The following is a 14435-nucleotide window of genomic DNA, read 5'->3' on the forward strand; positions in this document are numbered from 1 at the left end:
TATGCAGTAGCAATGCTGTAAAGTTGATCATTTAGCTGAAAAAAAGCCTAAGACATTAATAACTGGTTCCATCACTTCCTGACATATAGAGGGAGAAGAAATGGAAGCAGTACCAAATTTTGTGTTCTTGGGCTCAAAGATAACTGTAGACAGCACTGAGGCTCCTTAGCAGGAAAACTATGACTAATTCATACAGCATACTTAAAAACAGAGATATCACCTTGCAGGCAACAGTGCAAAGATATAGTTTTTTCCAGTAGCACTGTATGGGTTTAAGAGTTGGATTATAAGGACAATAGAACACCACAAAATCAATGCTTTTGAAATGTAGCCTTGGTGAAGACTTTTAGAAGTCTCTTAGACATCAAGGAGAACAAATCAATCAAAATTTAAAGAAATTTATTTAGACTATTCATTGAGATATCAAATATTGAAACTGAAGCTTAAATACTTTGATCACATAATAAGAAGACAAAAATCATTGGAAAAGACTCTAATGGTGGGAAAAATTAAAGGCAAAAGGAAAAGACAATGACAGAAGATAAGATGCATAGGGTCCTAGGAACAATTAACATAAATATGAATAGATTTCAAGACATAGTGGAAAATAGAAAGACCTAGCAGACTAGTTCATGGGATAAGAAAGAGTTAGACACAACTGAACAACAATGATGGTCAACCATGAAAGGCTTGGCTACTCTGAACAATACAATGATCTGAGACCATTTAAAATTATTCGTGATGAGAAGATGATATCCACTTCCAGAGAGAGAACTGATGAACTCAGTGCAAAATGAAGTATAATTTTCTCGTTTTCTTTTTTTTTTTGCTTTCTTAAGCAATGTGACTGATACTTTTTTTTTGCATGATGTCACATGTATGATTAATTGAAATCATTTCATTTGGATCCTCAGTGGGTGTGGGAGGGGTAGGAAATTTATCACTCAATATTTTAAAAAGAATGTTTAAAAATAAATAAAATACCTTTAAAATTTTTTGCTTTCTGTCTTAGAATTAATACTAAGTATTGACTCTAAGACAGAAGAGCAACTAGGAAATTAGGATTAGGTGACTTGCTCAGGATCACACAGCCAGGAAGTATCTTATATCAGATTTGAACACAGGACCTTTCAATTCCCAGCCTACCACTCTATCCACTGTGCTACCTACCTGCCCCAATAACATACTTTTTCAAAAATAGGATCTATGGTGTGTAGGCAGTTTTAGGTTTTACATTTCTCTATTGGTGAGATATAAATATTTAAAGTATATATTATTATTTCACTTTCATCTCAGATTTGCTGTCCTAAACCTTTCATTCAAGGTCTATCCATACCTTCTGGACAATGGTTTGATCTTATCCTTCTGGCAGTGGACATATTCTCCAGACTTTTTCAGTTCAGAAGACAGCCTCCAGAACTAAAATGTCTATCTCAAGGTACATCAGCATTCCATCTTCCATTTCTTTGCCTTTGTGGCTTTCCCCCACACTAGGAATGTCCTATTCACCTCTTTCCTTAATTTTTCTTTTTCTAACATAACCCATTTTTTCTGTTTTAGAATTGTTGCCAAGTATGGATTCTAAGGCAGAAGAGCAATAAGGGCTAGACAACTAGAGTTAAGTGACTCACCCAGGGTCACACAGATAGGAAGTGTCTGAGGCCAAATTTGAATCCAGGTCCTCCTAACTCCCAGTCTGATGCTCTATCCACTGAGCTGCTCCATTGGAAAATTAGGGAGTATCCATAGATTGGGGAATAGCTGAACAAATTGTGGTATCTGATGGTGATGGAATACTATTGTGCTGAAAGGAATAATGAACTAGAGGAAGTCCATGTGAACTGGAACAACCTCCAGGAATTGATGCAGAGTGAAAGGAACAGAAGCAGGAGAACATTCTACCCAGAGACTGATATATTATGGCACAATCAAATGTAATGGACTTTTCTACCAGCAACAATGAAATGACCCAGGACAATCCAGAGGAACTTATGAGAAAGAAAGAAAGAAAGAAAGAAAGAAAGAAAGAAAGAAAGAAAGAAAGAAAGAAAGAAAGAAAGAAAGAAAGAAAGAAAGAAAGAAAGAAAGAAAGAAAGAAAGAAAGAAAGAAAGAAAGAAAGAAAGAAAGAAAGAAAGAAAGAAAGAAAGAAAGGAAGAAATAAAGGAAGGAAGGAAGGAAGGAAGGAAGGAAGGAAGGAAGGAAGGAAGGAAGGAAGGAAGGAAGGAAGGAAGGAAGGAAGGAAGGAAGGAAGGAAGGAAGGAAGGAAGGAAGGAAGGAAGGAAATTATCCACAACCAGAGAAAGAACTGTAGAAATAGAAACACAGTAAAAAAACATAAGATCAATCATGTGGGTCAATTGGGGATATGACTGGGGTTCTGGCATTAAAAGATCACTCTATTACAAATATAAATAACTGTTTGTCAACTCCAGGAGGGGAGAGGGAAAAGGGGTGGGATAAATCATGAATCTTGTAATCATGGAAAGATATTCTAAATAATATTTTTTTTAATACAGAAGGTGTTCTAAGTTTTCTGTGTAATTTTGGTCTTTAGTCTTCAGAGTTCTAGATTGGAAGATGTACCATTGAAAGATCACTGAATCTGCTTTCTAACATAGATTCACATCAAATTTGGTGGAACCAGACAGCTCATTTACTAGTTAAAGTCTATGCTATCGTGCAGTATCTGGATAAAATTCAGAGACAAAGTAAGCTTAGAAAAGAGACCCTGGGGGAGAAAAATCAATTAAACTTGATTTAGAGATTGAAAACAGGCTGCACCCAAAACTCAAGAGTTATTTAGTCACAAGGGTTAATCAGTAATATCTACAAGAACTCCAGCTGATACAAAAATACCAGGATTTGAAATGCACACAATACTATTTGACAGCCTAAGCCAAAGAAAATATAGTTCCTCTTTAGGTCCTAACACTGTTTCTGAGTCATACATGTTCTCTTAGGGAAAGTCTCACAGCAACTGTATAGCATGTGATTAAGAAAGCAGGAAAACTAAGCAAAGTATATGCACGCTAAGAAAACAGCTGCATTGAAGGGGCTTACAAAAATAAATCTTTATCCTAAGAACTAGAAGGAAGAAGCAGATTAGCACTGTCAGTAGATAACTTCCAATGCTGTTTGAAGAAAGCGGTTTAAAATCTTGTTAGCATTTTTGTTGTGGTATTCAAGGATTTCTCAAGACCTAGAATCATTTCCCCTTAAATTCGTATCTGCTATAAAAATCTGTTATCCTAGATATATATATATACATATACATTGTGTGTCTGTGTGTCTGGGTGTGTAACTAATATATCAGAAAAAGAATCATTCTTCCCATAAACGGTAAAAGGATATATGTAGGCAATTTTCAAGCAAAAGTTAAAATTATCAGGAATCATAAAAAAGTTTCAAATCACAAATAATAAGAGGAATACAAATTCAAATAAATCTGAGGGGTTCTACCTCATACCTAATAGATTAGCAAGTGTTACCAAAAAACTAGACAGTTGTTGAAAGGAACTGTGAGAGGAGAGTTCCATTGCTGTACTTGTAAATATGGTTTGTTCTTTTTTGGTAAGCAATTTGAAATTATATCCAAAAAAGTCACAAAAATAAATGTACCCTTCAACCTGACACTTTGCTATGAAGCATATATCCTCCAAATGATTAAAGAGGAAGAGGCAATCCTTCATGTATAAAAATATTTATAGCAAAGAACTAGAAACAAAAGTTATTCATCAGTTAGAAAAGAGCTAAACAAATTATGATAAATTAATGTAACAAAATGTTATTACACCCAAAGAAATAATGAAAGGGATGGACTCAGAAAAATATGGGAAGGGTTGTGTGAACCAGTACAGAGTGAAGTGAGCAAAACCATGGGAACAATTTGGTTCAGATTTTTTTGTTCTGTTTTTAGTTTTTAATTATTTAAATAGCCATGAGTAGAAACATTCAAACAAAATTGCATATAAATCCAAGAACTGTCAATTGCTTTATAGTGATTTTTTTAAAACTTCATAGCTTTAATAAAAGTAAAATAGTAATTCATCATTGTCATTCATAGAGGTATAGATTTAGGGTACAGAATGAAACATTTTTATTTACAACTCTTGAGGAAATATCATTTTTAATGGGTGGGGAAAGGGATCAAGGAAGTCTATCTTTGTTAATTTCATTTTTTTAATAGAGAGGTAAGAGATGCTACAGATGTGAAATATGCTTGAACTTTCAGGTGAGATCACTATATCATTAGTTTTACTTAATTAACTAAACAGTTGGACAAATAAGTAAGTTTAAGCAAATAAAATTACTTTGTAAGAAGAGATCTCATGATGTGCAGATAATCTGTAAATGTATGTAATATAAAAAAGCAAACTGATAAACTTAAAAATAACAAAGATATTACTTTCCTTTTCATGTATCCTAATCTTTTTCTTTTTGTATTTCTTTGCTTTTGCTTCTTTTTTTAAACCAAGCCATATTTTAACTTAAATATTCAATCATATAAAAAAGTCTATGCACGAAATTGTAAGCTTTTCTTCTATATGGTTTGTTGAAAAAAAAAGTGTCACCTTCCCATTTGTTTCTGTCTCCTTTCTGAACTTTTTTTCCATTTCTATGTATATTTTTGGATTTTATTGTTCATGCTCCCATTTAGTATATTATTAGTTGCTTCTGTTTCATCCTTTAGAAGTCTTCCTAGAATTATTCTGTATCCTTTATATTTCTCCTTCCTAGGGGCAGCTGGGTTGCTCAGTGGATTGAGAGTTAGGCCTAGAGATGGGAGGTCCTAGGTTCAAATCTGACCTCAGACACTTCCCAGCTGTATGACCCTGGGCAAGTCACTTGACCCCCATTGCCTAGCCCTTACCACTCTTCTGCCTTGGAACCAATACACAATATTGACTCCAAGATGTAAGGTAAGGGTTAATTTTTTTAAAAAAAATTCTCCTGCCACTAGAAGAACCCCTGTGAAGTAGTAGATATAAGACTGCCTTTGGAGTTAGGAAGGAATGGGTTTAAGTGCCTCTGACATATACTAGCAGTATGATTATACAGAAATCACTTAACCTTCAGTGCTTTGGGTAGCCTTATCCCACTCAAAATCACTGAAAATGCCTTAGTACCCTTAACCTAGTGAAAATTATCCATCTCAATTATAGGCTTTAGTTTTAATCAACCAATAAGTTTTAGAAGAAGTGGGAAATATATTTGGAACTGTATTAAATAAGTTAAGGAAATTGGATCATGCTCTGGGGTGGGGGGGCATAAAATACCAAGTTAGTTGAGAATTGGAATTGTTCTAGAGACTGGAGTAAGTACAGCATCCTAGAAAGAAACATTGACAAGGAACCACTTGTTGGGAAGGATAAGCCTCAACTTTGACTTCAGTCTAGGTCTCCTTCCTCTCCATCCCTTTTTGATTGAAGGAATACAAGCTTTGAAAGCTCTGGAAAAATCAGAACTTCTCTTTTTCTTTTTCCTTTTTTTTCACCTGTGTCCTAACAATATATGTAGATCAACTGATCTTATTATCATAAGTTTTCTGAAGTTATATGATCCATATTGTCATCCTCCTTTCTTCCCTCCCCACTCCCAGAGCTGACAAGCAATTCAATATGAGTTATACATGTATGATCACATAAAACATTTCCATATCATTCATTTTTCTAAGTAAATAATATCATAAAACCAAAACCCCAAATCATATACCCAAATAAACAAGTGATAACTCATAAGTTTCTTCTGCATTTCTACTCCATTCTTTCTCTGGTGGTAACTTTTTCACAAGTCCCTCAGAATTGTCTTGGATCATTGTATGGCTGTCAGGAGCAAAGTCTATCACACCTGATCATTCCATAGAATTGAAGTTACTGTGTATAATGTTCTCCTGGTTCTGTTTATTTCACTCTACATCAGTTCACGGAGGTCTTTCCAGCTCTTTCTGAAATAGTATTCCATTACCATCGTATGCCACCATTTGTTCAGTTATTCCTCACTTGAGAGACACCCTTTTAGTTTCCAATTCTTCGCCACCACAAAAAGAGCAGTTATAAATATTTTTATACAAACAGGTCCTTTCCATGGATCCAGTCTGTACACTGACTACAACTCTGTAAAGGATAACATTGTAAAAGATAGTTTTGAAAGACTTGGGAACTCTGATCAATAATGATTTGGAAGACTTCTAACAAAATGTGCTTCCCGCCTTTTGTCAGAGATAATTAACTATAGGCATACAATAAGGCATACTTTTTTCTTTTTTTTTCTAAACCCTTACCTTCCATCTTAGAATTGATACTTTGTATTGGTTCTAAGGCAGAAGAGCAGTAAGGGCTAGACAATGGGGATTTAAGTGACTTGTCCAAGGTCACACAACTATGAAGTGTCTGAGGACAGGAGGAGAGTCAGTCATTAAACATTTACCAGTACACCTCTGACCCAAAAATTAAGTGATTTCTACCAAGGCCAATTAACCCAAGCCAGTGCTCTTTTCCCAGGTTCCGGACTGAGTGCCTCAAAAATATACTTATCAAGCTCCAGATCTCGTAGGTTAAATAGAAAATCTTTCAAGAGTTCAGGAAAAGTCACCTCACATGCTTTAGAAACTCTTATCAGAATGCATCAGAAAAGAGAAAGGTAAAGAAAAGATCTGATTATCATATAATACTCTGAAAAACAAGAGTGAAGAAAGAAGCTGAATGATGCCATAGCCTTTTAGACAGGAAATTGGGCAACAGAAAGAAGCTCTGGTTCTTTTCTGCCTTGTCATCTCTACACTGAAATATTCATTATCATATAAAATGAACTAGATTGGTCGAAGGAGACTAGGCACATCTGACTGGCCAAAATGCTCTCACTGGATGAATTCCTACCTTGTCCTTGGTTCCTATTGATTCCTTTGCAAATCCTGCTCTTCAGTTCTTTTTGTGGTGGCAAAGAAGTAGAAATTGAGAGGATATTCATTAATTGGGGAATGTCTGAACAAATTGTGGTACTATTGTACTATCAGAAATTAAAAGCAAGATGATTTCAGAAAAAGCAGGGAAGACCTGCAGGAATTGATGCAGTGTGAAATAAGCAGAACTGGGAGAACATTGTACATAGTAACAACAATATTGCATGATTGTATCGTATTGATTCCCCAGAAAGGAGGGAAAACAGTTTAGTGAAAATAACTGATACATCAACATTAGCTAATAGTATATGCATTATAGTCCATGTAGGATTCCAGGAAGAATCTCTGGGCTGAGCCACAGAGGACTCAGCTCTGGTCTGGTCAGACACAGACAGCATTCCAATGCATGATTTATGAGCAGACCATGCAGTCTTCGTCCTGGGAGTTTGAAAAGAGTGGGCTGAACTTACCACGCCTCTAGTTTATACATCATTGATATGTCAAGCTAATGTAAAACCACGGTGTGCTGTTGCACCTCTTACCTCATTACCTCAATAAAGACAGGACCCGCCGCGACCCTCCCTCTCTTCCTCTTGTTCCTTTCCTCTCTCTCTCTCTCTCTCTCTCTCTAACCTGCCTGCTGGCCACATGGATCCCTCCTGCTATGGAGCTCCATTGTGTCTCTAAAGATCTTCTGTCTTTATTCTATTCTTCCTTCTCACCTCACACCTAATTCCTAATCCTATCTAAGTATTCTACTTTCCATGCATTCTTGGCTAATTTTTGTCTTTCTTCCCTGAAGGCCCTATAAAGAAAGATAACAGGAGCATGGGATTGGTTCCTCCCTGCAATCTGATCTGTATGTGTCTGCCTCAATTTACTGCAAATGTCTTTGATCTCAAAACCTCTCTCTGACTTCATTCTCCTCCTCAAAACCATAATCTGGTAGATATTCCCTTATATGCAGAGGCTGCTAGAAGGCTCTCTGTAGTCCACACTCATAACCTTTCACCTATTCAAAGAAAAGAGAAAGGTATATTTTTTCAACTTTTCTTTTGGGCCAAGCTTGATCATTTTAATTACAAAGTTGGCATCAACTTCAGGAGTCCTTGGCTAAAATCAACCCATGAAAAACTGACAAAACCTCAGCTCTCCATTATTCCAGTCATAAACATTAATTAAATACCTACTATATGCCCAACCATTCTTGGCAGCACAAGAGAGCAATTTGGAACTATGCCCAAAGGGCGATAAAAGACTGCCCTTTGATCCAGCCATAGCACTGCTGGGTTTGTACACCAAAGAGATAATAAGGAAAAAGACATGTACAAAAATATTCATAGCTGTGCACTTTGTGGTGGCAAAAAATTGGAAAATGAGGGGATGCCCTTCGAATGGGGAATGGCTGAACAAATTGTGGTATATGTTGGTGATGGAATACTATTGTGCTAAAAGGAATAATAACGTGGAGGAATTCCGTGGGAACTGGAACAACCTCCAGGAATTGATGCAGAGTGAGAGAAGAACCAGGGGAACATTGTACATAGAGACGGATACACTGTGGTACAATTGAATGTAATGGACTTCTCCATTAGTGGTGAAGTAGCCCCCAAAAGACCAAAGATGGAAAAATTACCCCTGTCCACATTTTTAGGGGACAGACCTGGTTTTTCCTTCCCTCCAGAAGGACAAGATGTTTGGGGCAGATAACAAAATGCTTTCTGCTCAGTTTAGGTGGCAAGAGACAAAAGAGGAATTTTAGGAATATCAAAGGGCCAGTGAACTAACATTTGACTAAGTGAAGATAAACACTCCTTGGTTAACAGCCCCATCATAAATCTAAGAATTGTCCCCCCATCTTGGGCCCCACATTCCTGTGTTAAGGTTTGTTTGTTAGATAAGAATTCTGCAATGTATATAATCTGGTCTTTAATGTCAAACCAACGCAGTTTTCCATTAGGGAATTCTGTCCCAGCTGGTAGTTTCTTTATTTCTCTCTTTTATTAATAAATTATGGTTCCAATAATCAATATTCTAGGTGTTTGAACTCATTTGCGAAGTGCCCCCTTCAGTGGCAATGCAGTGATCCTGAACAACTTGGAGGAATCTAAGAGAAAAACCACTATCCACATTCAGAGGAAACACTGTGGGAGTAGAAACACGGAAGAAAAACAACTGCTTGAATACATGGGTGGAAGGTATATGGCTGGGGATGTAGACTCTAAATGAACAAACAACATGGAAACAGGTTCTGATCAAGGACACAATTAATGTCCAAGCACCTTAGCTGCGGGAAGGATGGGGGAGGAGAGGGAGGGAAATAATGTGAATATTGTAACCAAGGAATAGTGTTCTAAATTGACTAAGTAAACTAATTCAAATGGGAGGAAAAAAATAAATTGACTAAATAAATTAATTTTTTTTAAAAAGCAACACAAGAATTATTTTTTTCTTTTCTTTTGGGGGGGAGGGAATGATAAAGATTATCTACATATACATTAATTAAATAATTAATTATGCAATACAGTCTCCCTGGAGAGGGTACAAATCTAAAATAAGGAACAGTTTGTTAATAAGACAGCAGGTGGCCATATCAGGCACAAAGGAAGTTTAAGTCCCATTTTAGTAATACAGTGATAAAAGAGGCATGAGGCTGAAATGTACATATATGAGGCAGTGGGGAGCTCTGGTCAGCTTAGAACTCATCTTCTTTAATCTGCTCATTTTACAGAATAAGAAACTGGAACTAAGAAAGGTTAAGTGACTTACCTATGGTTATACAATGAGTAGTAGATCTGAGATGTGAACCCCTCAATATTCAGAACTTTTTCTACTAAACCAGATATATCCACAGTATAGTATAAACTCTTTATAGTAGTGATTATTTTTTCTTTTTTGCTTTCACATTCCCAGCTCTTTATATAAATACTTTGCTGTGTATTCATGCTAAATAACATTTAATTAAATTCAATACTATAAAACTAACCAAATTCCATATAAAATTTTTAAATGAATTTTAATGAATTTTTAACAGAATTCATAGTTTTTATTTTCAAAAAAAATCAGAATTTAGCAGAATCTTTGAAATTCAAACAAAATAGACAAAATAAATTTAAAAGATGTAAACAGCTTTGAAGAACTGCCCAGAAAAGGAGTTAGAAGAAAAGTCTCTTGAAAGTTCCACCTGGCCAAAAGGACCCTGAGGAAACAAAGACAGGTTGTGGACCAACTTGCCTAACAACAACAACAACAACAACAACAACAACAACAACAACAACAACAACAACAACAACAACAACAACAACAACAACAACAACAAAGATAAGACTGACCAAGCTCTTCTAGACAGAGTTATCCTGGCTTTTGTCTTGCCACTGGACTTTTATGACTGTGAAAAAGAGATTGAGGCTAAGGATTTTATATAAGTGCCTCATTTAAATCCAATTCTATAAATAAATGAATAAATAAATAAACTAATAAATGAATGAATAAATAAATAAATAAATCCAATTCTAGAACAAGTCAATATATCACTCTGTGATGTCATTGGTCTTTGAAAACAAAGGGCAAGAAACAATATACTGAAGGGAAGCTAGATAAGGTGGTTAAATTCACCTTCCTGAATCCAAAAGTATTCTCAGATACTGACTGTATGATTCTGGGAAAATCACTTAACCCTATTTGCTTCGATTCCTTATCCATAAAAGGAGCTAGAGAAAGAAATAACAAACAACTACAGTATCTTTGCCAAGAAAACCCCAAATAAGATCAAGAAGAGTCAGACATGACTGAAAACAATTGAACAATAACAGAGAAAGAAGGGAGGAGGAAAAAGGACTTGAGGATTTATTGTCTTTGAAATGCCACTGTTGAGGAGAATTTAAACCTAGAAGTGAGGGAAGAGGAAATTTTTTGATCTTCGGACTTATCTGGTATAGGCAATGGAAAGTAAAAAACCAAAAGGTTTAGACTAGTAAAACTACAAATAAGTAAAGAGTAGACCACATTGGAGGAAAGGGGCCTAGAAGGTAAGAAAACCAGGGAAGACTAAGTAAAATAAATCATAGGAAGATAACCAGAAAAAGACAGGGAGGAGGGAGAGCCTAAAAGACAAAATCTAATGTTTTAAATGGAAACTTGGAAGGTAAAGAGAAGAGGTTGTTTTCAGATTGTTTCAACCAATACAAATTGCAAATTGTTTTTATTATTTTTAGGAAGTAATTTTTATCTAGGATTTAATGTAAAGAAAAAGAAACTTAATCACATGTGAATGGGATATACTAATCCACAAAACAAATTTAAAAAATTTCTATATGGGAGAAGTACCACAGAGAATGAAATAGCATTAAAATATATGCACTAAATGATACCATATCAGATAATTAAAAGGATAACTAATGATTTTTTTAAAAAAACCCTTACCTTCCATCATGGAGTCAATACTGTGTATTGGCTCCAAGGCAGAAGAGTGGTAAGGGCTAAGCAATGGGGATCAAGTGACTTGCCCAGGGTCACACAACTGGGAAGTGTCTGAAGCCAGATTTGAACCTAGGACCTCCCATCTCTATGCCTGGCTCTCAATCCACTGAGCTACCCAGCTGCCCCCTAATGATTTTTTTTTTAAAAACCCAGATAGTGAGACAAGAAAAAATGTTGATGTGTCTTTTTTACATTTAGACAAATTCAATAGAATGACAAACAATAAAGAAATTAAGAATGAAAAACTGGGGAAAACTGGATATTATTAGATCTGTCTGGCAATTATTGAATGTTAATATTGAGTTCATATATTTCTTTTTATATATATATATTTTATTTGATCATTTCCAAACATTATTCGTTAAAGACATAGATCATTTTCTTTTCCTCCCCCCCACCCCCCATAGCCGACGTGTAAGTCCACTGGGCATTACATGTTTTCTTGATTTGAACCCATTGCTTTGTTGATAGTATTTGTATTAGAGTGTTCATTTAGAGTCTGTCCTCTGTCATGTACCCTCAACCTCTGTATTCAGGCAGTTGCTTTTTCTCGGTGTTTCCACTCCCATAGTTTATCCTTTGCTTATGAATGGTGTTTTTTTCTCCTGGATCCCTGCAAGTTGTTCAGGGACTTTACACCGCCACTAATGGAGAAGTCCATTACGTTCGATTATGCCACAGTGTATTAGTCTCTGTGTACAATGTTCTCCTGGTTCTGCTCTTCTCGCTCTGCATCACTTCCTGGAGGTTGTTCCAGTCTCCATGGAACTCCTCCACTTTATTATTCCTTTTAGCACAATAGTATTCCATCACCAACATATACCACAGTTTGTTCAGCCATTCCCCAATTGATGGGCATCCCCTCGTTTTCCAGTTTGGGGCCACCACAAAGAGCGCAGCTATGAATATTTTTGTACAAGTCTTTGTGTCCATTATCTCTTTGGGGTACAGACCCAGCAGTGCTATGGCTGGGTCAAAGGGTAGATATTCTTTTGTCGCCCTTTGGGCATAGTTCCAAATTGCCCTCCAGAATGGCTGGATCAGTTCACAGCTCCACCAGCAGAGTTCATATATTTCTATATTGCATGTCCCTTCCACAAAAATTGACTATATCCTAGATTCAAAGAATTATAAATAAATGCAGAAAGGGAATAATACTAAACATATATTATTCTCATTCATGAACTGTAAATTATTTACATTAATTGTGATTTTAAGCAATTTTCATGTCTATTAAGAATTCAGTTTTCTTCCTTCGAAAATTATCTATTCAATTGGAAAGTGACGGGATGCCCTTTGATTGGGCAATGGCTGAACAAACTGTGGTGTCTGTGATAGAATGCTATTGTGCTAAAGGAATAAATCATTGGAGGAATTCCATGTGAACTGGAAAGACCCCCCAGGAATTGATGCAGAGCAAAAGGAGCAGAACCAGGAGAACATTGTACACAGAGACTAATACACTGTGGTATAATCGAACGTAATGGACTACACTGTAGTGCAGTGGAATGTAATGGACTTCTCTACTAGCAGCAAAGCAATGAACCAGGACAATTCTGAGGGACTTATGAGAAAGATCATTATCCACATCCAGAGAAAAAACTTTGGGAGTAGAAACACAGAAGAAAAATAACTACTTGATCATATGGTTTGATGGAGATATGATTGGGGATGTAGACTCTAAACAGTCACCCTAATGCAAATATCAATAATGTAGAAATAGGTCTTGATCAATGACACGTGTAAAACCCAGTGGAATTGAGTGTTGGCTATGGGAGATGGGGTGAGAGGAGGGGAGGGAAAGAACATGAATCATGGAACCATGAAAAAAAATTCTTAATTTTTCAATTAAATAAAATTTTAAAAAATAAAACTGTCTATTCATGTCCTTTGACCATGTAACAGAGAAATGTCTTATTGTTATAAATTTAAGTTTCTTATATGTACTGGAAATGAGACTCTTATTAGTGAAATTTTCTACAAAAATTATTTTCTCCAATTACCTGTTTCCCTTTTAATTTTAGCTGGATTGACATGACTTGTATAAAAAATTAATTTTATGTAACCAAAAATATACATTTTGCCTTTTACATTGTTCTATCCCTTTTTGAGTCATGAACTCTTCCACTATCAATGATAAATATATGCATAATATTATGTTTACCCATATAATTTCTTCCAAATTCCTCTAATTTGTTTATGATTTGATTCTTTATGACTAGTTAATGTAAGTAAGCTTTTGTACTTGAATGGACAAATGGTCTAAGCCTTAGTATCCTGGCCCAATTAAGTCTTTTTTTTTTTCAGACCAATTAAGTCTTGAGGATAGTTTTTTTACATTTTATTTTTTAAGAAGGAAAAAGAATCCATTGACTAGCAACTCTCTAATACTAGCAGTTGGTGAGAATTTTTCTAGGAAATCCAAAAGATCTTGTTTACAAAGATGTCCTTAGTTCATGTGTAGATGACTTCCAGAGGGTTTTTGTATAGATGAGAGGATAAGCAGAAAAATCAATACTTGTTGGTGTTATTCTGGTCACTTTTTATGGTCATATCAATTAGGTAATTTTTCACACACTGTGATTACCTCATTCAGATACCTTGAATATCATTCCCTTAACATCCTCACAACTATGTCTCCTCTAGCGGAGATATCCTTCATGTACTTGGTCCAAACCAATTGTTTTTTCTTGCTTGTTTTCTTTAGTGCTATTTATCTTGCAAACAATCTCTAAGAGTCTTTCTATCCACCTCTAAAATAGCTTCCTGCTTACATGTCAGAAGACACAGGGGATGAAAAGCTAAGTATGTTGAACTAGTGGAAACCAAAACCACTCCAGGGCAGAGACCTGTTGACATGTCCCCAAATGTCCAGTAACATTTCCATTCTTCACTTAGAGATTCAGAACAGCTTGAATACTTCTGCACAGTTTCATACTATTATTACTGACATGGAACAGCACTTCTCTGCCTCTTCCTGTTTATCTGATCACAATTTGACTTGCTGATCAGGTTTTCTGCTCCCCATCCAACAATCAGCTAACATGTCATGTTTAG

This window comes from Monodelphis domestica, chromosome 8, assembly GCF_027887165.1.
Source record: "Monodelphis domestica isolate mMonDom1 chromosome 8, mMonDom1.pri, whole genome shotgun sequence".
Classification (NCBI taxonomy): Eukaryota; Metazoa; Chordata; class Mammalia; order Didelphimorphia; family Didelphidae; genus Monodelphis; species Monodelphis domestica.